The sequence below is a fragment of the Crocodylus porosus genome, unplaced genomic scaffold, assembly GCF_001723895.1.
Source record: "Crocodylus porosus isolate Cpor-Errol unplaced genomic scaffold, CroPor_comp1, whole genome shotgun sequence".
NCBI classification, from domain to species: Eukaryota; Metazoa; Chordata; order Crocodylia; family Crocodylidae; genus Crocodylus; species Crocodylus porosus.
In genome coordinates this window covers 12,934,876-12,962,218 of record NW_017728951.1, presented here as the reverse complement: position 1 = coordinate 12,962,218, position 27,343 = coordinate 12,934,876, and the positions used below count along the sequence as shown (strand labels likewise).

The window sequence follows — 27,343 nt, the reverse complement described above, 5'->3', positions numbered from 1 at the left end:
AAGACGACAAAATCATCAAATGGGCCTTTTCTAATCTTAATTAATATGATTGTAAGGTGACAGCAACTAAGGTACAGGCTTTCTGTATCCAGAACTGGGATTCTACAAACAGTAGTGCATTACACAAAAATCTATGCGGGGGAAGTCATTTACAGTAAATCTGATTTCTAATTTTACAAACCATCATCCATGTGCAGAAATCATACAAGTTTGAGATCTAGCTCCTTGAATATGTGGAAACAAATCCTGAGAGGTGATGAAAACTCACTTGCAACTTCTGACACCAGTGGAAGGCACAAATGATCCACATGTCTCAGATTTGCACCAATATAAAACATGAATCAAGTTGCAGCTGCCATTGCTTTAGATTGCAAAAACCTCTGAGACCAAGTGAAGATTTCTTTAGCTATCTGCCTCTAAATGTGTATTTAGGAACTCAGCTTTAGTGGACTAAGGCTGAGATTTGTAAGTTCTGCCTCACTTGGCACAATAACTACCAATAGCTACAAGAAAATGACAACCAAATAAAAAAGGTAGATCTGGGGCAACACCGTAACTGAATGAAATCATAGTATTTAAGTATCAAGGTTTTTATGAAAGCACAGATAGGAGTGATTAAAGTGACAAGGAAAAACAAAAAATATAAACTGAAAAACATTGAGCAAGGCTCTGTTTCCATTTCTCCATTATTCATAAGATTTATAACTATTATAAGCACACTCTCAGTGTTATTTAAGTGTTCACCTATTCCTTTGAATGAAAATTCGTGTTGAATAAGGATTGCAGGATTTGGCCAATTACTTATTACTGCTATTAGGACATTCCACCAGAGCAGACTGGACTTACTTGGGAGACTGCTTTCTGTTTGTAATGTATAACAGTAATACACTGGAATACCAAGTGATACTATGAAGGTCAGCAGTGATATTATGAAGGACTGCCTGATATTGATAATCATTCATAAAACTGCAGATTGCATCTAGGGATTCTCTTAGAGAAAATCTTTACCGTTTTTAACAAAATATCCTATACAAAGTAACATTAATCCTGATTTAGTCCTGTGCCTGCCAATGCCATCCTGTAACAGTGATAACTATCCACTCCCTTCCTTTAAGCAGAATGCGACTTGCTAAACTCATTACTAAATGCATTCATCTGCCGCGTTTCCCATAGTATGCCATTTCAAAGGCCCCACACATGCTGCATCCACATAAGCCTTTAAACATGCTGAGTAATATGATGATGCTCCGACTATGCAAAGACCCAGAAGTTGTTAGGGCCAATCCCCAGGGTTCTTGTGGGATTTTATTACTCCTCTTTGGTCTGGTTCCTAGGATGGAAGTTCTGCAATAAACATGCCAGGAAACAGGCCTTTAGTTGATATGCAAAAGGGATATGACCAAGATGCTATAACAGACCCTTCAAGCAAAAAATTGAGTCATCTAGTGATAAGTCAACATTTTATTTATTTATCGTGAGCAATATGTTTTCTCACTAACATCAGCTACATTCATTTAAGTGGTTCATCCCTGAAAGTCATGTTAGCATATTTACTAAGAATAGTCCCTGGCATTGATACACCAGAGTCCATTAAAGTCTGGATTACAGATGGTTATATAACTCACTGACCTACTCTGGAACTTTGGTGGTTCAGATAAAATGGGACCTGGCTCTGAACCATTTTTGCTTTAGATCTGGGAATATCAAAACACTGCCTGCTTTGGTTACTCAGCATATCTGCATATAACGTAAATTAAAATGTTGAGTTTATTGATTGGTTCTCTTTTCTCCCTTGCCTTATATCATCTCCTGTAATATAAAAAATAGATAAATGTAGATCTTATGAGGTATACCCCAGCCCTTGCCCACAAGAACTGTGATTGGTTAGAGATGAGGGATACTCATACCTCCCATCACGGGGCTAGTATGACTATGAGACTGACTCAGATATTCAGGATATATCTATACTGAAGCTGCAAAGTGCTCTCTCCTCTCCAAGGAAATAAGCTCCACCTACCCACTGCTGCTCTGTGCATGTTGACCCTAGAAATGAAGTCGGGAAGTTGCCCCATTGATGCCCCAAGACACTGTCGTTGAGCACATTGGCAACCTATATCTTGAACCTCATGCCAGTGGTGCACAGCAGCCACCCAACCTCCATGTTCTGGCATTTTTCAGAAAGAAGAGATGCCATATTGTGTGCACAGCAAGTTAGAACAGCAAAAATAAAGCATACAGCAGCCCCTCTAAAACATCATTAAACTCTCGACTTGGCAGGAGGTCCAAGGTTTTATTCTGAAGACACATCTGTCTCTCTGCTTCTGCTGGGAAATGGGAATCAGTTTTGCAATGTCAACCTAACCCTGTACGTGTCACATTAGAGTTCTTTACACAGCCAATAATACACCTACTTTCTGACTCTGTGGGCACGTCTACACTAGACACTTAATGTGCAAAAGACTAATTCTACTGCGCATTAGTGGCATTTGCAAAGCCCATGCTAATGCACAGTAGATTTGGTTTAATGCTCAGTAGCACCACAAAAAGACGGTTCATCTGTCCTAACGTGCAGTAGCACCAATCGTGATGCATTAAATTAGTACCCATCGTTATGGGTACTAAACTTAATGTGCTGTGATTATGGTGCATTAATAAGCATGCAGATGCACCGTGTTTAACCCCCAGACCTTGCACTGTAGTACCTTCATACCTTCTAGAACAGGGGTAGGCAACCCCCGCTATGGGTGCCAGAGCGTGGTACATGAAGGCTTTTTGTTTGGCATGTGCACCTTGGGACAGATGGTGGGGAAGAGGCCTAGGCCATGCTGTCTCAACAAGGATTACGTCCCTCATGGCTCCTCCACCGTCTGCCCCTGGCACACCAACTACTTACAAGTCAAGGTTGTGGGTATTTTTGGCACTCTACCCAAAAAGGCTGCTGACTCCCATTCTAGAAGTTCATGAAAGGATATGACGAACATCTGTCACTCACTGCCACGGGCTCTAACAGGCAGCCTGGGTTAACTGCTTAGTGGGCCATATCTGCCTGCCTTTTTGACTGGCAGTCTTCACCTGACTAATGCCTCCCGCTGATCACTGTCTGGACGTCCTGACCTGCTCCTGGGAGAACAGCTTCCTCACTTACCTCCAGCTGTGGCAACAGGCTTCGGGTCACCCAAAACCCCTGGCAAACTTCTATGATCTAATACTCCAGATTTCTTGACTCTATCTGATCTATGCCTGAAATCTTTCTTTTCCCTTGATTTTGGCAAATTAGTCTTCGACTCCTGAGTTTTGCCTTGGCTTGTGATTTGCACCTTGCTTCTGGATTTCCCATGGATCTAGTAACTTGGTATCTGTTTTTTATCCCTGGGTTGGGCCTCTTTTGGCCCTCTGTTGGGGACCAGACCACCAGGCCAGACTGCCCACATTTTGGTCCACTGCAGGTACATGTGGTCTCTCTTTAGGGTGAGAACTGCAAGTGCAGAGGAGTAGTTTGTGCCAGTAGGTTTTGTTATTTAAATGCATGCTGCTCTAGGTGTAGATATAAAATAAGTCAGGTTAAAGCAAGGGGGTGTCAAACTTATCTAGCCTTGTGAGCTGGATGAGTGGTGTGGGACTAGTCCATGGGGCAAATCACTGGTGTGGGACTGGCGCCCTGGGCTGAATCAGGCTCACGGACCCTCTCCTCCTTGCCTGATCCAGTAGCCAGGAGGCCAACTCCTGCTGCCCTGGGAACCAGTGGGAAGAAGCAGACGTTTGGCTTCTGCTGTGGTGCTGGGCTTCTTCCTACACCACTGCTTTTCCCTGGGTGATTGGCAGCAAAGCCGGTGAGAGCCTCGGTGTGGGAGCTCCAGCAGCACCACAGGAAGAAGCCCGACATGGTGGGCACTTGCTTGCTGCTGTGGGAACAAATGGTGGTGCTGCTGGGGCTACAGCACTGCAGGTCTCCCCAGGCACTTGGTGGCTACCATGAAAAGGTCCCTCATCACAATCAGAGTTGGGGCAAAAATCTGGATGACCTGACTCTGCAGGCTAAATCTGGCCCATGTGTTAAAGATATCCCTCCGGCAAGTGGGATGGAAAGTGATGAGGTCTGTGACACTCCTGAGTTACTTGGGTGTTGATGGACCACCTTTCAGAAGTCCAAAAGAAAGTTGTGTGTGCTGCACAGACAAGTGTAACCCAAATGGAAGAAAGTTCCTTTGTGTCTGAGTGGCGGTGTTGAACACGGTCCATCCTGGAGCTTTAGACCTTTTAGACGTACAGAATTCATGGCATGGAGTTTCTTAAAGATTAGGAAGGGATGCTAAACTGCCAAGCTGTGTGATGTTTATCTGACATGGATTAGGGAGCTTTGCTGAGAGCAGTAGTTCGTTTTCCCCCACCACACACAGTAAGCAGCTAATTGCTTTCAATCTAAAAATTCAGATTGAAGGGAAGTAACAAGAAAGAACCGAAAAGCATCTCCCTGAAAGAAAGCAGAGTGAGGGAGTCTCATGCAGGAAGCCTCAGCAACCCTAGTGTTTTCAGTGCCAGACCTGGTGTTTTACGTCGTCAAGACTCTTAAAAATGCCAGGGTACAACAGGACAGTTTGTTCTTTTAAGACGGACAGTCCTTCTGTTGAGGGAGCATAGCTGCAGGGTCTTTGGATAATGGAGTGTCCCACTGGGAACTTAAAACCCCAGGGGAGATTGCAGATGGGGAAGGAAGCTGTGGGCTGAACTGCTTGCTGCATAGAGGGCCCAGGCCACTGTGTTGGGGCCAGAGCCAAAGCAGTTCCTTTCCCAGTGTCTGGGACTGGACAAAAGGTTTTTTAGTTTTGCTTCTTTTCTTAAAAAAAAAAAGACAGCTTTATTTGAAAAGGCTGGCTGAGGAGCTCCTCAGAGAGCAACCTCTGTCTGCAGAAGCCAGCAGGCTAGGCAATATATATACCTAGAGCGGAAAATAAAGACACTGCAGTTATGTAGCCACATGGCAAAGTACCATAAGCAATAGGTTTTCACTTCCAACTAATTCAAGATTTTACTTCAGATCACTAGAGAAAAAAGGTTCAACAGAATGACACAGTGCCAAATGGAGAAGTAAGCACAGGAAAATAATCTTGCTAAGTACAAATGAGTGCACACAGGATTAACGTCCAAAGAAATTAAATGAACTGGGGACCCTGCATAATCCTAACTCAATTCTGCTCTCAGTTCTCTTCATGTGAATCAAGGACACCTTTACATTTACGATGTAAAAAGGACCAGAACTGTGCACATTGCCTCTGTGCTTTGTCCAGTGCTCAGCAGAGCCAAAGAAAATACAATTCCATTTTTATACAAGATAATCTATGCTTTCTTGTTATAGTTCAAATAGGACCAAACTAAAGCATAGGCATTATTTGTGCCTGAAGTCAAATACTCTTTTGTCAGAACCTAAATAATAATAATAATAATAATAATAATAATAATACATCCTCTCTGGGTACTACGATTGAAAAAAATGCCTTGGGGGGGGTGCCCAAGAATAATTGATGCAGTGGTATTTTTCTGAGGCAGAAAGTCTGAAATAATGGTTGAGGCATGAACTAGTCCATTTATGCCTCTTGGATGTTAACTCCAAGTCTCACTGTCTGGGAAGCCTCACCAGTGTCAACTTAAGAGAGGACTCTAGCACATGGAGAAAAGTGCAGGGGAAGGCATATAACACGTGCTCTTGCCCCTCCAGCTCTTGAAAGCAGAGTGCTTCTTTAGCACCACCATCCCAATTATGAGGCCCCACGTTATGGAGTGAGAAGGGCCCAACAGTGTCTTAATCCACCTTGAGATGGAGTACAATGTCAGTGTATTCAGATTCTTAAAAAACCCCACAGGAAACATTTATTTTAAAATTTAATGTTTCAGATTCCTTGAACTATACCCTATGCTTTCCTTTACCTTTCCATTAGAGAGGAAGGGCTGATGAGGTTATTCTTGCCTGCTCTCTTACAAGGCTTCACTGGGGAGTCCACAGAATCCTCCCAAAAGAAGCTGTCGAAAAAATGTCTTGTATCAGTACAATACCATCTCACCCTCTCCACACTTGATATACCCTTTCTTGGCTAGCATTGCCTAGTTTTCAGGTTGCACTCATGCAACCCAAAAGGGAGGTCATTCACTTTCTGATACAATAACTTCCCCTGCCTGCCAGACTTTCTGCCTCAGAAATCCCATATTAGCAGCTGCTTATGTTGCCAGAAGCTGACACTGAACTGAGATAAATGTATGCCAATGGGTCAGAGAGAAAGAGTCAGCTTTTGGATTAGTTGATAAGGTCACCCATTGCCATTTGCATTTGAAACTTTAAGCAGATTATATACTTCAGACCTAAGCAAGCCAGTTTCTCGTCTTTCCAGTTTAAAACCTTCTAAAATGCTGAAAGTCATTATTGTGTTTGAGCCAAGTAGATATTTATAATGCACTTTATTTGCTGTATGTATGTTGTCCTGACAACAGCATCAGCCAATCCGTGGGAAATTATAATGACACATCTAGCTTAGTATAATCATTGTATCGCCAAAACAGATCAACTGACTATTAAATCACGTTTATTAAAAATGAGCATCTCTACACAATTTCATACCATGGACAAATTTCTTGTTTGTTATGACACAGCAATCACATTGACTTAAATAGGATTTTACTAGTGTGAGTGGAAAATAAAGGTGTATGTCCTTATTAATCTGTCAGTGCTTAATAATTGTGTTTTTAGGAATTGACATTTTGCAATACAAGATTTAACTTCTTACACTTGTTCTGAATAAGATTAAAAACCCACGGGCAATGATCTTTGAGTGTGACTCTCCTACCCTTACTCCCCATCAGGTAGAGTTTAAAGTACGTTTATGAGATCAATAATAACGACTTCTAAATCTGGGAAAGAACTACACCTTATTAACCAGCAGAGGGCAATTCATTACCACTGATGTTCTGTGATGTATACATTTCTACTGTGTAAAATAGACTTCTTCCTTTCACTGCTCTGACCTTGGTCCTCTCCTCTTTCATGAGACTGTCATCTGCAGATGCTCTTACTAAGTCCTAGCTTTGGGTCTCATTTCAAAGTAGACAAAATGAAGGACAAATATATATATATATATTGCGTGTGTATGTTTTATATTGGAGAACCTAACTTGTGGGGTCTCAGCGCATTAAATGCTCTTGTGGAGCACAGAATGAGCACAGAAATAAGTTGGCTCACATCTGCTTCAATAGCAGCTCTTTTAATATTTAATTTTAATTAAGCACAGGGGATTAATAGCGTAATTATGAGCCGAAAGGGTTTTATGACCAGTTGTACAGCTAATTTGTGTCGATAACACACAGTATTGCCATGCTCGAAAACTTTCCAGCAGCCTCAGAATTCCTTCTTGTACAACCTACCATTGCTATGGAGCTTTCCCATGAGACTAAAAAAAACCCTCTTTTGTTCCTCCAACCTTATGGCTATCCAGCGTAGCAAAACGTAATACTCATTTTTGCTCTTACTTGGCAGTTTGAAGATTCAAACGATTTCATCTGAAAACAAGTGAAAGAACTTATGACCCCAGAGGCAAATACTTCCAGGACAGAGCCTGACATTACCCTATTACTGTTGGGAGAACGTAGATGTAGCTCCTGGCTCACCTAAACACATAATTTCAACTGAGGTTGGACATTCCCTCAGAACGTAACAGGGCAGCACAGCAGAAGGCCATATGGAAAAGCAGGGTATATCAGACTGGGTATATCGCTTCCAGTATGCAAGCTAGTTTGTACAAAGCTATCTCTGTGATGGCACAGTGAAGCATGATGTAGCTATGTAGACATACCTTAGGATAAGGTAGAATCAAAAGAGTAAATTAATGGTAAAACAGAAAGGAAAACAGTACAACAAGATCTCATTTTCCATCTAATGGCCATACCTATCACCGTTCTAGCTATTCTGTTTTAATTATAGTTCAGGGGAGATACTGAACTGAAGCCCTGACCAGCTGCTCACACAACACATTGGTGTCCTACCAAAATTCCAGTTTGGAAAATGAAGTGTGTATGCAGTGTTTTATTTTTAATTTAAATTTCTCCATTGTTGGCAGAGTCAGTAGTAGAAGCCAGTACTGTCATGCTCCAGCTACTCTGCAGCTTTGGCAGAATATCATCTCTTCCTTTCCAGAAGCAGGATTTGCCCTAACTGGGAATCTAATCCATGACCTCTCCTAACTCCCTCAGAGTTACAATACTTAAGTATGTGGCTGAAGTGCTTGAATTAATTTGTAAGTGTAGGGTGGTAGTAGTATGTTTTGAATATTGTTAGCATTTTTAAACTAAGTCTGTATTTATCCTTTTCACGTTAATTAACACTGGGCACTTGAGGCTGAGTTAATCAGGCAAGCAGAAGATTTAAGTGGATAACACCCTAGCTACCAGAGCCTGGAAATTTCATTGGAGAATGTCTTATTTGACAGGGAAAGTTATTTGAAGGCTCACATGTTTGGCTGCTTTTTTTGGGCATGTTCATAGATAGCACTTCTGTGATGCTGCAAGCATAATTGAGTAGGAGGGAGGAGTGGATGCCAACTTTCTTATCCTGTGGGTTTTTCACTGCTTACTCATTGCTTTTGGAAAAAAACATCTTGAAAAACCTCTATTAAAATAAATGGTTGAACAACAGATGCCCAGAAGCAAAGTGCCGGTAAAATTAGATCAGCAAGGAATAGAGCTCTCATGAAGGAGGCATATTTGCTTGAGGAAAGCAATAAATTAGGAGAATGTGGCCCACACGTTCAACCTAAGTGCTTATGGGGCATGTTTAGAGGCCTTATTTTTCAGGAGTGCTCAACACTTCCATTGATTTCTACTTGTCTGAAAACCAAGCCACATACATGGATGATTATTTGTGGATCTGGGTGTCTAACTCCAGGGGCCCAAATTTGCATGTTGGTGTATGTATAGGTTGCATCAAAGACATTCCTATAATGACTGGTTAAGGGCAGGTTTGTGCAAACCAACAGCTTCAAAAGGCCTATGGATAGGATAGATAATGTGACCATAAGGATAGCATTTTGAAGAGTCAGAGAGATAAGTAGCAGCATCGAGGAAAGCTGGGTTTGGTGGAGGACCCTGAGGAGTTTCTGGCTGGTTAGCAAGGACTTAGCAACACTGAGGACATGTCTGAACCACTTCAGCAGCTCTTCTGAGACCACTGCTGAAAAGTGTAGCACTGCTGAAAGTACCCCGCATGTTCCAAAACCAGAAAGAGGCAGTTGAGCTGTTGTGAGAGCATCCCCCACCACCATGCTCAGGATCTCTCTATGGAGTGCTTGAGAGCAGCAGAGATAAAAGAGGGCCTTCAGAGTTGCTTCACTGACTCATTCTGGGTTTGGAGCATGGAGCATGATTCTTGATGGCATCTTGGGGAACATCCTGGCATCCTAAATCTGCCTGGGGAAGGGGCCACTGCCATTGCTGGCTGTGCATGATTGGGGAATGGTGCAGCATCTAGTAAGAGGCATGAATAAGTAAGCTGGGGAGATGTGGAGAAGAATCAGAGCTGGATAGAGGAAGTGATCAAAAAAAGTTGTTGCATCTTCAGAGAGGACTAGTGGAAAGAAAAACAAGCAAAATGATAAAGCATGTGGGAGCTGATTCTGATCTGACTATTCTCCTTAAAGGTTCAGTAGCCCCAAGAATCAGGAACTGCAAAGTTGGGAGTGGACAGTCCATATTTTCAGTTGCCTGACTTCTTAAGTGCAGAACAAGCTACACCTCAGGATCTGATCTTTGCGTTCACTAAAAAACCTGAACTTTCCAAGAAGCAAACCACAAATGCCACATGCATTCAGCAGCTGGGGAGGCATGGTGAGCTCCGGCAGGTAGCGGCACTGGTGGTGGCGGGAGTGTGGCGGTGGAATGCGTGGAGCTCCCGCAGAAAGCTGTGGCACTGTCGGCGGTGCCTTTTCATAGAGGGTGTAGTGCCAAGCTCAGGGGGTGCACATGCACTTGCATGCACCCACTACACGTCACCAATGAAGAAAACCATGCAACAAACATACACAAGGAATTGTTTGCATGAATGTTTTTATTTTTAAACAATGAATCTGTGAAAAATCACAATCTGTTTCCAGATAACTGTAACCAATGAAAGAAACAAACTCCATGCATCTTTCCAAGTCCAATGTGGTTCCAAATAATTCCTGTCTACATTCTGTAAATAGGAATAAAACCAGATTTAATGTTACATTGGTATATATTGTATGTGAGAGATACTTTAATTTTAACAATGACTAAATAGGCTGTTAAGTTGATTTAAGTGAAGAAAAAGTTTCAAGAAAGGATGCAGAATTATTACCATGTTCTTCAAGGCTAGGGACAGACTTTCAAAAAGACTGAGCCTGAATTGATTCGATCTTTGCAGATTCGTCTAACCTGCAAAGTTTGAACTGATTTGGAGGTGGATAGACATTCCCTTTTCATTCCAGAAATGCAGGCACATGCTTGCAGTGGCTCAGGCTGGAAGCTGGGGGGCCCTAGAGCAGCCCTCCCTTCCCTTCCACTGTGCTGAGCTGAGGGGGGCATGGCCGGGCCCCAGCACGACGCTCCGATTAGGGATGAGTGTAAACCCCCTCCTGGCCTGCACTTCCTCAGGCTTGTCCTCTCCTCGCTGCTCAAGGGGTGGGAGTGTTGCCAGACCCCAGCCCTCAGCTAGCACATTGAGGCAAAGGGGGGGTGTGCAGTGCATGCATCTGTTGGGGGTGGGGCCAGCCTGTTCACTGGAGCAGACAGCCCAGCCCAACCCAGCCCAGGGCTGCAAAGCATCCTGGATGCTGGGGGACTCTGGTTTAACTACCAGGAAGGGGTCTGGGACAGAAATTGCATAGACTGGTTTGACCCACATCAATCAAGTCTGATACTACATTCAACCAGGTTTATCTTAAACCAGTTTCAGCCATTTTGAAACTGATTTATGTACACTGAACTTCTGTTCTGTTACAGGTATAAACCAGTTGCTGATCACTTACACTGGTTTATTTGCAATGTCTGTCCCTAGCCCAAGGGTAAATTCAGAAAGGTTGAATAAGGTACCATATGAGAAAAAGGTTGCTTTAATGGATAATATTGCACATAATTCTCTCTCTCTCTTTCTGCCCCCTCCCCACCCCAACGAGGAATCTGATAATTTATCAATAATTTCTATGATAAGTAAGTCTGAATTCATATATTTTTGAAATATTCTGCTCAAGGATATATTTGACTTTTTCTCAAAAAACATCCCCTATGATAATATTAACTCATCCAGATTTCAAATAACAATTCTTTAACTTGTAGATTTATCACACACAGACTAACCACAACCTAACACTGAGGTTTTGGGATTACCTATAGCCCGTGTGTGACAGCTCTGGGCTTTAAGGATACTTTACAAGGGCAACTTTGCAGCCTAACTCAAATGATGGTCAAGGAGAAGGGTATGTTTGCAAACAGGTATTAGGCAGAAGGAACTAAGATTTACATCTTTATGCAAAAGTGTGACATGTAGCCCTGATCCTGCAATTGGTTCCTTCCTAGCAGTCCCTAATTTAAAGGAAGCTGTGTCATGTTGGGGTCTGCTAATATAAATACAGAGAACCCCTGACTTTTTAAAATCTTGTTATCTTGAGGCTGTTTTTGTATCATCCTTTTTTATATACAATAAGTGGTATAAATAGTACTTTGCACTGCTCTAACTTCTCCTACTCCCGGAACTTAAAGCACTTTGAACATGTTAATGTCTTTAGCCTCTTAATTTTTCAGCAAGAGGTAAATATTATGCTCTGTAGGTCTAGGCAGGGTACAGACAGGTTAAGTAACTTATTCCTGTCTCTGTCCTCAGATTGGACCCTGGTTTTCTAGATTTCTCTCAAGCTCTTCCCTCTGTACTCTCTCTTACTTAATGACCTACGTCTAACAGTGCTAAAAATGCAAAGCCAGCAGTAAAGCATTTTATCCTGCATATAGCAAAGATCAGCTATTCTAGTTATGCAGGTGTAGCATTTGGTCTCTGAGGAAAATATAAGTTTTTTAAAAAAATGTTTGAGTTATCCCTGTGAGAATCATAACATTTCTAATTAACAATGCAGTGCTTAATTATGTCGCATGTGCTCTAACAGTAACAACACATCCATTTCTGCGTGCAAGCTAAGGATGGAAAAAGAGCCGATGTTGCTGTTTGACCTAAATCGTTTTCTAACAGCTGTACAGATCCTACTCTGTGGGTGGATCTTAACACATCGTTCTTGATGTTATACAATCGGCACATATGCCTTAAGAAATGCTTGTGCTTTTTTACAATATGACATTGTCTTCAAGGTGAGGTTTGGTAACTGTGGCTTTGGCTAGAGGGCAGCATATATCAGTGGAGGAGACAATACACTTTGAGCATGTCCTAAGAATCTCTTTAGCCTGAGGTTTGGTCTAAACAACGCATTTCTGCTACCTCAGCTCTGCTAACTGTGGGGTATGAAAAAAATCATACCTCCTGACCACCACAGTTAATGTAGAAAACCCCCTAGGGCAATGGTTCTCAACCTTTTCTTTTCGCGGACCACTTGAAAATTGCTGAGGGTTTCGGCAGACCACTTAATAAACTTGTTTTTTGTTCTATAAATCAGAGCACACAACTCATATTTTAGTATCAGTAGTCTTACAAGTACAGATATTCTCGATTGTCCTGCAACCTTTCTGTGGACCACTTGAATGGAGCTCACGGACCACAGTTTGAGAACCTCTGCCCTAGTGTATACACAGTCTGTCAACTGAAGAGTGCCTTTGGCTTGTGCTTTTCAGAAAAACCTCTGTGGCTGGCATATATGGCATCTCCGCTAGGGCACCTAGGCTGATGTACCTGTGCCCACAGAAGTTCTGCAGTAGACATGCCCAGATTTGCCACTGCGGGGTCCCTTATTCCAGTGCCAGCTGGAGGAACATGCTACCAAATCAGAATAGTTGTGTTTTATGTGCAATTTGCATGGGTGCCTAAACTGGTTCTAGAAAACAGAGAATCAGGCCCCTTGCATCTATTCTTATGCCATTACTTACTCTACAAATTCCCACTGAAATCAGTGGGAAGACTCTTGAATCTGGCCTAAATTGATTTCTGACACCAGTTCCCGTTAAAAGTATATGTACATGTCAACACTGATTTTAAAAAAAAGGCAGGGAGGCAGGCATCCAGGACAGAGGTAATGAAATATCCCATACACAAATGTTAGATTAATTGTGGTCGGTTAAATGACTGTTCTCCCTAGTACGATGGGACTTTACTCCGTAACTGGGTCCCCTAGGCATTCTGATAATAGTAAATGTAAAATAAAACCGTGATAGGCACACACTCCTGTCAGATTGATTACATATATTATAAGACACAGTTAAGATTGCTTTGGAAAGGATGATTATGACGGAAAACCAAGGAAGGAGATAATTAAATTAGACTTCCTTGACATTTATTACCATTGTGTTCCACTAATGGAGATTTTTAGAGTGAACAACTAATACATTTCTTTTTCATCATGCAGCCATTGACAGTAACAATGGATGGAAGGGGGATGTTCTAGTTTTGGCTACTCTTGCTATTCTTCATGGCGTTTTGATGCCGAATGCCAACAGAACTTAGAGCACTTAAAGACAAGATTTTTTTGCCAAGGAAGGAAATACACACACACAGTTTTTTATTTATGGTGTGTTGTACTACCTTGTAATCCCTATGATAATGAGAATACAGCTTCAGGGAATTATTCTTATAATAAACAGAAGCTCTAAGCCATAATAAAGTCTTGGGGAGGGAGAGAACAACAAAAAAGATCCCCAACTAGGGATGGATAATTCCTTCCCAACCCCCTATAAATAGTTAATTCACTGAAAAATGAAATTCTGACAGAAACAACTTTTTGTGAATTTAGATTCCAAATTTAGTGCACAGGTCCCCTGCCCGACACTGAAACAGGGCTGTCCAACTTCTAAGTGGTTGGGGGCCACAAGTGGTGCAGGCTGTGCTGGTGGGGGTCAAATGCCCCTGGGGCTGCATGCTGCCTGGTGCATTCTCCCCTGCACCCTTCCACCCCACAGTGCTATATGTAGCGTGCCTTACCACCATGCTGTGCTGCACCATACCAAATCTCTGCATCTGTGGGTATCCTGCCATGCCACTGCACTCTGCCCCTGGGCCCTCTCCCCAGCTCCCTAAGCTGCACTGCCTACCCTTGCCCTTATGGCAGCGAAGGCATGAAGTGGAGGGAGGGGGAGCCTAGACACCCTAGCTGCTCCTGCAGTTAGGGCAGCTGCGTAGGAGCTTAGAGGATGCTAATTAACTTTGGAGGGCAGGGAGGCTGTAAAGGGCCTGCGGACAACAAGTTGGATAGCCCTGTTCATTTAAAAATTATCACAATGTTTTAATTTGGTCTTTAAATGAAATGGGATTTTTCATTTAGTAAAGGAGTTGAAACTAAAAGCAAAAAAAGGTTAAGCAGAAGGTTAAATAGCTCAAAAATGGGAAAAAAGGGGTTTTTGTTCTGGCTCAAATAGACTGTTTTGGAATAACCTAACATAGTTTCATAATAGTTAGGGGTCAGAAGGAACCTAAATAGATCATCTAGTTTGACCCCCCGGCACTGGCCAGAGCACATGCTGGGATCACACGATCCCAGACAGGTGTTCATCCAACCTCTTTTTGAATTTATCCAAGATAAGAGCGAGGACCACTTCCCTAGGAAGTTGGTTCCAGATCCTAGCTACCCTAACAGTGAAACTTGCCTTTTCATTTTCCCAAAGAACCTGAACATCTGTTCTGGTTTGACCTGATCCTATTTCTTCCCTGATATTTGGATGAGCTCACTAACCAGAGAAACCCCTTTATTATCTTACCTCTAAATCCAATATACCTCAAGCTTTGCCAGACTTTTTCTCACCTAGAAACAATAACCTAAAAACTATCAAGTATTTATTTATGCACAAAAGCACAAATTTGGAGCTCAGCTCTCTTTGACAGTCCCACTAATGACTAGTTTAATCGTGGACAGTTGTATTGTGTAGAAGGCCCTGAAATAGTGGAACTGATACCGTGCATGTAGAAGGGATGGCTCTGATTATGGAAGCAAGTGTGTGTGAATCCATGCAGTGATACATGAAGCTGCCAAGCTACAGAACCCAACATGAATGAATGAAAAAATGCCCACAATTTTCAGCAAGTAGGCAGTTAATATTCTGCTGAATCCTCAGTCAAGAGTTCAAGGTAAAATAAAGCAGATCTATTGAAAGGATCTAATCTTGCTTTCGGAGAAGAACTTTTTGCTTGTTGCTAGAAAATGGACCAACTTTACCAGGTTATAAAGTAGTTTTCTATTGCCTGGATATTGCGTTTAGGAAGAAGACAGACATTGGGTGTAAATTTTCCGTGAACTTCATTGTAGTGTAACTGAGGGGGGGAAAAAAAAAGAGGTGGCTTGTCAGACAAGTGCACTGCAAGGAAACCTACCAATTAAACTTGGCATCCAGGCCCATGACATGCCAGATTCTCTGATGATCCTGTACTACATGGAATGACACTGCCTTTTTTTTGTTATCAACATCATATCTGTACAGCTTGTTAGAATATCCCACCATCTTAATAAAGACTCTATTCAGAAACACTTTCATGCATGAGTAGTCCTTCAAGTCTTGTAAGTTACATTGCCATCTCATGCTAGTAGGCTTTTATGGGAGTGTGAGTAAAGGATGCAGAAGAGAGACCACTCGTCAAAAATGAAACTAGTAATTGTAGAAGAAAATAACAGGCCATTAAGTAGATCATGCAGGGCCAAATCTTTCCCAATTATTTTGACAAATGGTCCCACTGACTTAAGGAATACAATAGTAGATATGATTTCTTATTTAAATAATACTTGAATGATGGTGATAGGTGCTATGTAGGGAAGCCAATATATTACTCATAGCACATGCAATACATTAAAAATATTAGTTCTATGCACATTCATTTTAAGGAACAAAATACCCGGATAAGTCATTTACTATAAATAAACATTACTTTAGGTTTTTAGGTCCAAATTTTGCTGAAGTCAGTGGAAAGCTTTTGATTTGCCTCTAAGGTGTGGTAGGGAAGAAGGGATTCTCTCTTATTAATGTTTATCTCTGGTGTTTTAAAATATCATTTCAATAGAAATAAGCAACAGAAACTTTAGGCAAGAATTTCACATTTGACTCTCTATTTTTGTCTGCTTTGTAGAATAAATTTTATGTTGTCAACTGCTACTACTGATGCTAGTTTCTGGTATAAAATACTGAAATTAAACCTATTATTCACAGCATTAAATATTTAAGAAAACCCTTTACAGATGCTTCAAAAGCATGTTTTACAGCTGTAACCTAAATACCTTGGATATCTTTAACAAATTTCTTTTCATCTGTTTGACTGTCAGGCAGAAAAGTCTAATGTTACTCCCTTCATAGGAGGTTCTTTTGTAAAGGCAGACTGCAGAATGTCAGTCTAATGGATAACAATCTCACCAAAAAGTACAAAAAAGCAATGTAACAAAAAACATTTTTGTAGAAGAAAAAAGCTACTCAGCAGCCCTTATTGGAACAAAGTTTAATTATCTAGACATTTAGGTAGTTGCCATGTCTTGCAAGTGATTGAAGTCAGAGCGGGAAGATGTGATTCTGTAGCACACTGGAGGGAGTTGCCTGAAGGGCCTGCCTGGTACCACTCCTAGACGTGTGTACATGTGCAGCTGCAAGGGTCCCATTGTGAAAGAAGCCCTTCTCAAGAAGCATCTCTGATAAATCTTTTTTCTGGGCTACCCCATCTTGGAAGATGAATTTGAACCCCTTTGACTCCCTCCTTTCTAGCAGCTGCCAAATTCTTTTTTTCTACTCGGTGTTGCATTGGCCAGCCCCAATCCTTTCCCTACTCATGAAGGCTCAGATATTTAAAGACTAATTAGTCAACGGGACTTAGATGCCAAAAGACTTTTGAGGATCTGGGTCCTTATCTCTAAGCAGGGCTGGGGATTCAGAGGTCCTCAAGTTGTCAACAGGCCCACAAAAGCCGGAGGCAGTCTAGAACCGAGGAGATAAGAATACATCAGGATTAAGCACCAGTGCCCCCATCCTCAAAGGTATTTAGGTACCTAACTTCTACTGAAATCAATGGGAGTTGAGACACCTACTTTTAAAAATATGGCTCCTGGTCTATAAAGTGTACTACCTTACCAAAAAGCTACTTTATTTCATGTTTATAGCTGTATAAAACACTGCCATTTTATACCCAACCCCATTCAGACTGAGCTAGGGTATGAGGGTCTATCAATTTTGAAAACATATGCAAAGGATGTTTGCACAGCTAAAAATTCACAAAGCCCTAGGGAGCAGAAAATTGGCTTCCACCGGAAAGAGCGTGGTAAGTCTTTATTCTTTTTAGAGACATCAAAGGTGAATAGCGAGGACATTCAGTCATTTCAGTTAAAATACCATGCGCTTGACTATGAAATGCATTTTAAAAAAACCAACAAATTCCCAAATTATTGTGCTGACAATGCAAATACAACATAAACATATTAAAAGGGTGATAGATGGAACAAATGTGTTTTAAAGGAGTTGTACAGCTTCAAGGACGGGCAACAGAATGTATGCCACGTTATCTCGCCCATACAGTCAACATTTATCTTAAGTCAGTAGTATGCTTGCCAAAACATATTTCCACTGGTTGTTAAGTAGCTGCATCAGCTGACTTCATATTCTCAGTCCACAGTCAGGTGGACAAATGCCCATGGCACTAAACTGCTGTCATATTCAGCAATTCCTAGTATCCCTATTAGGAAAAGTATGGCTAAATAAAGAGTATGGAAACCTCAATTAAAAGGGGCTGCATTTGAACGCACTGTGATATCTATCAGCTCTGTGGTGAGGAAGCTTGCTTTGGTCCTGCCTGAGCTGTGTCTGATCTGCAGACAGATGACATCAGCCTCCAGGAATGCCAAACTAGAAGTTTTCATAAGCAATTTAAATCAAGATGTTCCCATTGTTCTCACATTGCCAATGTTGACATTAGCCATTTTACCTCCAGCTGCGTATCTATGCAAGCTACTAGAACCACCCGAACTTGCCAGTGCATGCTGCTGCTCAGTCAGATCTAGGTACATCCTATTAATCAAAATTTGAACTCAAAATCAAGCTGCAAGCAATCAGCTAAAGTTTTGAAAGAGAAAGTGAATGACTGGACTGCAGCAGTGTATATATTTCATCAGCTCACACACTTCCCTCTACCAGCCACTGCCAATGAATTGCAAAAATGCAACAGTCCTCCTTTTTGCTAACTAGAGCTGACAGAATCATAAAATCCAGTCTCTCTGTGAATCCAAGGATAGCGCAGTGAAAGTTAATAGAGAAATACCCACGAGGGAAAAATCCCTGAGCACAGAAGGTCAAAACAAGTCTTGCCCTTGATTGTCTGCGTGGCGCTCTGAATTACTTGAATGGGAACCCTACATGTGCAATTGCACCAAATCTGTGAATTATTTGTGAAATACAATGAGAAGGGAAGTCATACAACAGAGATGAAGCTGAAGATGGAGACAAATTGAATGGTCATATTTAATAAATATCAGAGCAAATCAAAAGAAAATACAGAAGAGGAGAAATACACCAGCTGAGAAAAAGAGAAGAGGTTAAATGTAAAATATAGGGTTTGATCCTTCAAGATGCTGATGACTCTGGAAAATACTGAGATATGTGCTTAACTTTAAGCACTAATGCCACAGAAGTCAATCAGCATAAAGATAAGTATATGCTTAAATGCTTTGCTAAACTAGATGCCCAGCACCTTAGCAGGAGGATTTCCACATTTCGACAGCCTTCAGGTGACATGCATTGTGCATTTATTTGCACATTAATGGAGAAATATAATATTTAAGAATAACAGAAAAAGGACTAGAAGTCACTATACAGTTTCTAACACCTAATGAGATAGCAAATATATATTTAATAGTCAAATAAATAATTAAATTTTTGTAACCAAATGAGGTAACATCATGCTAGGATAAAGTGTTCACTTGCACTGTCTGAAAAACAGAGACTGAAATAGTTAAATATTCCAAGTGGGCAGGTGTGTTCAGACAGAGGAGCCTGGGGCTCATTATCATGTGGCCATTGTTTTACTCTGAAGATTGGGAACATAAATCACAGTCAAATGCTAAACAGAAGAGATAAATGTAATGCTATACAGCAATAACCCACAAACGACTCGGTTCCTTACAGTCTGATTTTTCTATACAGACATTTCTGTTTCAAATATGGCATCTCAGCAAATTCCCCAGAGGCTATTCTTCTAGGTGCTGTGCAACCTAGACAGTAGAATGTGGGTGGGGGTCATTTGTATGCACAGGCTGTATAGGGACAAATAGAAATTATCTAAAATGTATTACTTTAATGAATAATTTTAGGGGCTTGTCTTGTGGCTTCTGAACATCTGGGGGGGGTGGGGGATAGTTCTGCACACTCCTGGGCCCCCGTGTCTCTTTTCTGCCCCCGCTCTGCAAGGATTCTCCAGCCTTCTCCTATCCCCCATCACCAATTCTGCTTCTCACTCACCTCGGTCCCCCATTCCCAATGTGATCCTAAGTCCCCTTGGTTCCCCTAAAATTCCCTTCTCCCTGCACTGAAATGCCCTGTACTGCTTTCCTCTTACCTGACAAAACACTGGTGAGAGAAAGACATGGCTGTCTCCCTCTCAGCTTAATTTAGGGAGAGGAGTTCATCCAGTGCCCCTTATAATCTCACCTGTTTCCTCTGATTCACTATATTTCTCTTCAGTCGGTCTGGTAAAACTTTCCATTATTTTGTAAGCAAGAAAGTCAATGGCAAAACCCTTGTTCTACTCAGCTGCAGCTGTATGTGCCCTTGTGTGTGTGCATCTCTCCTTCCTCATTCAAGCTGGTTGCATCTGTTTATTTGCTTGCCTTCTGAATTTTATTTCATATCATTGCAGGATAATGAAGCACAAATTCAAGTAATAGGTCATGCATGATTTTATGGTAGCTGACTGCTCTTCCTTCCTTCCTTTCCTCTGATTAAATTCAAATTGTCCTGCAATTTACCAGGATCTCCTGCCCTGCTTTTGCATGTATTCAATATTATCCTCAGACAATTGAACTCCTCTTTGCCAAGCCACATTATATATAGCCTGTTTGTTGTTGCTTTGGATTTTAATATTAAAATCAGGTTCCCTCACATCTTTCAGGCATCATTAGGAAGCCCTCAGTGGTCAAGGAACAGCTTGCTCGTGTAACACTGAAGAATATAAATCTTATGCCAGCCACCCCAGGCCATGGAGTAAAGTACAAATCCAAAGGAGGGAGAGGCAAGGGACTCAGAGGAGTGGTGAAGCTTAATTTCCTGATCTTCCACTGGTCATAATCTCCTATAAGGACCACATCCCTGTAACATAAACCAGAGTAGCCTCAGGGCTAACTATTGGTAGGGCCAGTGCAAGCATAACAATGATCCACAGCACCAAGGAGCTGTATTCTGCTCCTTGGCATGCCACACTTGCTGTAAGTGAAACTTGAATGCCAGGGTGGATTTGGCAGCACAGCCTCCCCTGCGCAGTCACCCCTACCTATACTGTACAGGCACCAGAAATAAATGTTCACGCTCATAAATCTGTTCCTTTTCACAGTTGTGTTGGCACAATGCTCCGAGTATCTCCTTGCTCAGCAATGAAAGAAATAAATTAACAAAAATAGGCCAGATGTTATTTCCTGAATCCAGATGCTACAGCCAAGAATGAATGGGAGAATGAAGGAAAGGAGAGAAGAAAAAGAGGCTGGCAAAATGAGGGAAGCAGTTAAGGAAGGAAAATTAGGGGAAGGAAAGAAAGTAATGCAAAACAGTAACTAAAGGAAAGATGGAGAAGGTGTATGTCAGAGAAACATTTCTGAACTACAGTTTAGCTTCCTTGCTGTGAACCTGGTATAAAACGCCAACATTTCAGCCCAACTATCATATTACAAAATATTTTCTGAAAAGGTAGAGATTGGAAAAGAAGGAAGCAAATTAGGAAAAACAGCATGAAGGATATGGATTAAGGGAAGAAGGAGAGTCATGGTAAAAACATGAGCTCCCATTTTGACTGACATCTTCTTCCACAAGCCTACTCAGAAGCATTTTCTATACAAGATCATCATATTTCTAATCTTTGCTGTGTATACTCTAAATGCACATTGTAGCCTGCACAGTCAAGAACATAGAACTAAATTTGAAGTGGTTGACACTGGCTGGACCCACTAAACTTGTAGCCTGATAAACTGTTCCAGTTGCTCCCAAAACTTGGAAATCACTGTTGTCAGATCTATGGTCCTAATTACAGAAATGAACCTGTCTCACTGACAGCATAAAATGATAGCTGTTTTCTGCCAGTCTCTTTTTGGCCAACCAGCCAAATGATGTTGAAACAGCAATATAAAACTGTTCCCAAAGGTTTCCAGTAGTATCACAATTTACTTAAAGGGGGAGTGTTAGAAACATGATGTGCTGTAGATTCTGAAACAATCATTCAAATTAGCAAAGTAATTGCTACTCTTGGGAGGCTCACTAAATGTGCTCATAAAACCCACAAATTCACATAGAGTATGCTGAGTGAGTTCACTGAGCAGTTTTATAAACCACTTGACTTGTGTCAGGTCAGGAAGACTGATGCCTTAGGCATGTGTTGCCTTAGGCCCCCTCTACATGTTACGTGTATTATGCAATTACCTGGTTAACAGCAAAATTTAGATTGGTTACACATGCAAATTAACTATGATGCCTTAGAAAGGTCCAACCAACTATAAAGTCATTGCTGGAAAAAGTGTAATAGCTTTAGAGCTGGTTTCAATCCACCTTTAATTCACATGCATACCCTGTGCCCCATGGCTGGGAGCCCCAATCAGCTGAGCAGAGCTCCCAGCAGTGGGGCCCATGTATACCCCCAAGCCTGGGAGCTCCCAGCTCATGCTGGTTCCTAGCTGCAGAAGCACATGTCCCCACAGCTGGGAGCCCCTTCAGCTGACAGAGCTCCTAGACATGGGAGTGCTTGAGCCACCTCCTTGGCTAGAAGCTCTGTCAGCTGAGGGGGCTCCCAGTCACGGGAACTTGCTTCTTGCCAGTGTAGGGAGAGCCTGATCCTGGGCTCCTCCGCCACCAGCAATAAAGTCGCGATCCCAGTCATGCCTCCTGCCATGCACATGCGTCATGGCAGGAGGTGCAATTGCATGGATTGCATGTTGAATCCCATTGAAGTTTTACCTGTATGTGTAGAAGAGGCCTTAGAAAGATTTTTGGTAATAACTAGTACAACTTCTGTCTGCCTCCACTCTTAAAATTCTTAATCAATCAACCCTACAAGGAGCTGCTGTTCTTAAGAAATTTCAGATGTGCTAAGCACATTGTTCAAGTGCCCTTGAAATATCTTCTAGTGAAAGTTTTCCACAGCTGGGTATGGAAAGGAAAGGCCAATATCTCAAATTTAGAGATAGCCTCAGGCTTAAAGATGCAATGTTACAGCAGACACAGGGGAAATTTTGACAGGTGATCAAACCTAGAGAACTGCAATTGGAAAAAGGTTGGCCATTGTTGAGGAGATCATATTTTAGCACTTTGCATGGGAAAGCCATGAATACTGTAAATCAAGTCAGGCAACCTTTTCCCCTTCCATCACCAAACCAGTCCACTTCCCCCCTTGTTAATGACATTTCAGTGGCTTTCACAAACACGTTTGTCTTCATTTGCTACAGCTGATGAAGAATGAGTGTAAACTGCATATACCTCTCTTGCTGTGTGATCTCCAGAAACAGTATGAAGCAGATGCTAATTATGTTTGACTAATGTGAGCTAGATCATTTGACTCTCAAATGAGCCAGGACCTAGGACAGCTACATCTTCAGTTTTTTGGGGGGGGGTTTGAAGAAAAGGAACAATATCTTGTAACAGTGTGATATGTTACTTTTGGCTATAAAAATAGAAGCTTACATTTTAATATTAAAGTTTTTTTTATCTAAAATGCATTTTGAGTCTAAAAGGTTAGTCCTTCATAGCTTTACATTATGTGTTGCAAAAAAGTGCCAAAAGAAAAAGTACTATATTCTTTTATTCTTACTACCAGGTCCTTTTATTCTTGTTGAACTAAGGAAGCAGGAATGTACAAAGAAAGCTACTCAAGGAATGTGATCCCTCCTAAATAAGAATGAATGTATGCAACTAACTTCCTTTTGCTTTAAAGAACCTAATCAGCTCTATGCCTTTTTGTTCCCCTGACTTTTTGACTGTTAGCATATTTCTGGACCCAGTGTATTCTTCTCTGTTGCTTCACATTAATGCTTTGACTATTTAAGTAGCAAAATTGTTTCCATTGGAAGACTGTTGAATATGTTTCATGTAATCTTAGTGAACATCTTTTCTGAGATTAGTTCTGTTCCATAGCTGAAAAGTTAAAGATTTATGATGCATTTGTCTTTAGTCAAGAATTTATTTGGAACGATATTTTTATTGCCAGTTGGTTTCCTGACTGAATTTTCAGCATTAGAAATATTTGTTTTTTTCCCCCTTGGTCATATTTGTCAGTTTGTTTCCTTTTTTCAAGATTAAAAATACATTTTATCCAAACAGGGCCTATCCCAAACAAAAGCTAACAAATTCTTGTCATTAGCATCAAACTGCAGAACCTTCAAAGACCTCTGTATTTAACTTGAAGCACAAAGCACTGGACCCGTTATCTCATTTGACCCTAATGGGAATGCTCCATGCTTAATATGCATGTAGGAAACTTTGGCAAGCCAAAGATCAGGACGCCAAATTTTCAGAAAAGAAATCCTATATGGTTGGCAGAGTCTTAATGGTTTAAATAAGGGAATTAATACCTTTTTGATCATGTGCAGAGTAAATTAGGGTTAGCTGAAAAAATCTGCTAGCTGAAGCACTTATCCTGTATCAAGGATTTACCTTTACGCTTCTGGCAAGTCCCACTGACTTCTCTGGCACCCTGCAGATGTTTTTTAAGACTCCTCCTTTCCCCGCCTCTCAGATTTTCTTGCAAGATTGAAGCTTTAAATGTCAAAGGAAATGATTTACAGCCTTTTATATGCTGAAGTATAAGCTCATCCGATCACTTGACCTAAGCAGTGTCAAGCTTGGACAACATTTGGATAAGACAGTAAGCTGATGGGCGGATTCACCAGCCAAAGGCCAAATAAAGCTGATCTCAGGTTCAATGCCACGTGTCTTTCCTCAGAGTTCATGTATTAATAAACAGAAGATGCAAAAAAAAAAGCCCTTTACTGATGTCTGCAGCTGAAAGAAGGCCTATCCTGCCCTGCTTGGTGGCCCTTTCCTGACTAGTACAGAGAGGTACTCTGGTTCTTTTCTATGTCATTTCCTGTCTAAGTGGAAGAAAACCCTCTATCTTATTTTCTAATGATTACTCCAAGTCATGAACCCTATGACTTCAGCTCCCACTTTTAAACTCCCTGGCTGCCTTTACAGAAGATGCTGACTGTGCAGCTGTTACTTGTATAAACAAGTACTAAATGACTGCACAGTAACCAGAGTTACTGCGCAGTAGCATTGCAGAATGGCTTTTAGGTGACGCTGACTGCACAGTATCTCATTACTACTGTGCAGTAGCGTCACATCATGTTTCATGCCATGCAACGCTATTGTGCAGTAGTAATGAGGTACTGCACAGTCAGCGTCTCATATAAACGTGGCCCCTGAGGACTATAACAGGCCTGCTGGGATGTGTTCATGCACCTCAAGGCCCAATTAGAGATTTGAAAGATAAACCTGGGAGCTGCAGGAAATGATCTGGTCAGTGGTACATGCCCCTGTCATTCAGACCTTAACCAATATTTCATGCTAACACTGAGTCCCAGTTCTGCAAACTATTTTTAAGGAAAGACCCATGCAACTGCTTACTGGCTTTGACTTTTAAGGGTTCTGCATAAAGCTGGCACTGCTGCTGGCATCTGCAGGTGGTCGCTGACAACCTGCCAGCACTGGTGGCATCTGTGGGAGCTCACCACTTACCGCCACTGCACTCCTGCCACCACCAGCACCGTTGTGCCCCCACAGCCACTGGGGGCATGCATCAGTCATGCGCTGCTTAAATCCTACTGAAGCCAATGGGTCTTAAATGTACTTATCAAGTACATCGTTTAATACAGAGAGACCTAAGTGCTTGATTATGGTTAGGTAAATGTAGAAATACTTTGCTGAATTGGGACTTTGCTGGACACTGGGCTTCTGTCCTTCAAGAGAGAAGATAGAGATTCTGACCTTTTTCTAATCATGAACTATCCCAAGGTAATTTTTTACAAAGCTAGTCAAGTTTCTTCTAGTATTCTGGCTGAGGTCCAGAGGGTAACAAACTCTGGGCCTATTAATTGTTGGAAGACTGTCATCCTTGCATTGAGGGACAGCCAATGATGATGACAACTATTATTTGTGATGAAGCAGTAAATACTATAATATTTGCCATCACAGACAGAGAAAAAATGGTGAACATTCAATTATTTCCTGTCGTAGATTTTAATGTATTCAATGTCTGTAATATCATCTGATGTATTCTATGAAATCAAATACATAAATTTTGATGAACAATCATATTATACCTGTATAGCACCTTTCTTTTACATAGTACAACAACCTTTATAAATATATGCAAACTAGAAGCTGGACATTGGATTCCTTTTGCATCAAAACAACCCCCTTTCTTTTCTATGACACTTACTATCACTATGGTTGGTGGAGTCACACCAAGGTAAACTGATGCATCATCATGAAGCATCAGACCCTAGATCTTCAAAGCACAGTGCAAAAAGCAGGTCACCAGTGGCCAGGCAGCACACAAAGATGACGCCTGCATGCCAGGGCTGTACCAGCCTGGCCAGCCCATACAGTGCTGCTCCGTTACCCACCACAGCCACCACAAACTCCAGTACCAGCACTGGCCACAGCTGCTCCTGGAAGTCGCTGAAGCCTGGGAGGCTGCAGTTGCCCCATTGGCCATTGCCCCATTGGTGGGGCCATTGGCCATAGCTGCCATGCTGTCTGGGGGAGCAGGGGATGGGGTTAGGGAGGCCCAGAGCAGGGCAGTACCATGTGATTCTGCACCCTGGCAGGGCGCAGCAGGAGAGAAGTTGGGGCTGCCTAGGGCACTTAGCTGTGACCTTGCTGCTGGGAAACCTGCTCCTCTCCCAGGGGAGCAGTCAGTCCTCACAGCACCTCTGCAAACAACTGATATAAACATAAAATAATTTTGTTTGCAAAGAATAAAGCAGCCTCTCTCTTGCCATGTATTTTAATATTTAGCGAAATGAGAAGGTAGTATTATATTACAACAAGTAGGACAGCCACAATCAGTCCTCTATAATACCTGCAAGTTGTTTATATGAGGAGGTGGTTTGGGCTGTTTATGGATATTTAAATGAATTAGTTGAACCTATTCCTTTACAGTGGGATTTCCATATCAGACACGTGGAACAATCCATTACTGCCCTGCATTTCTGTGTCTGCCTGATAAGCCTTGCAGATATGTGCTTGTGGGGAAAATCAATAAGGAAGAAGTTCAGAAGAGAGGTCACTCTCACTCACTAAAACACTGAGTAGCCATTTCCACTAGTCGTTCACCTGGTACCTGCAGCAGTGACCTGGACGGAAAGCATTGTTCTGCCCATGCCATTGACCATCATATCTAGGAACCAGTCAGCTAAGATGAAAACTGTAGGTCAGGATACTTAAAAAAAAAAAAAAAAAGTTCAACATTTTAAAACTTAGAATGTGCAGCCAAGAAAGCACAATGAGGCCACTTCACATAGAACTACCATGGGGGCAAATGGTGGGTGTGTCTACATGAGCCGCTTACTGTGCATTAGCCTAATAACACTGTGCAGTAGTGTGGTAGGAATAAAACAGTGCTAATAGCCTACTGTGCCGTGTTGTTAAGCTAATGTGCAGTAAGCATCACGAAAAAAACCATGTGCCGGCACTACTGTACAGTGACTCTAGTTACTGCGCATTTAGGGCATTAGTATGCATGCTTGCGCCAGGCTCTTTTAAAAGTGCCCAGTGCCGTGGCGTATACATTTGGATCAATGGTGAAATGAGAAAAAGGTGGCGGTGCGCTTTTGAATTAAAACACATCAAATGTACATTAGTTGAAAAGTGCACTACCACCATTTTTTCAGCGCCAATGCACATTATGCCACATATACAAAATTGCGTGACACAGCGCTGGACGCGTCAGCTTTGATCTCCGGAGTGGACAAACGCACGTGTATAAATG

The 27,343-nt window shown here is 41.8% G+C and overlaps 1 long non-coding RNA gene across 1 annotated transcript; it reads right to left on the bottom strand.

The window, feature by feature from the left end:
• Positions 1–10,094: 10,094 nt before the first annotated feature.
• LOC109323946 lies at positions 10,095–26,788 on the bottom strand. Its single transcript, XR_002104796.1, has 3 exons — positions 26,649–26,788; positions 23,455–23,456; positions 10,095–10,207 (listed from the first exon to the last, which is right to left on the bottom strand). It is a non-coding gene; the product is annotated as an uncharacterized LOC109323946 (long non-coding RNA).
• Between the last annotated feature and the right edge of the window lie 555 nt (positions 26,789–27,343).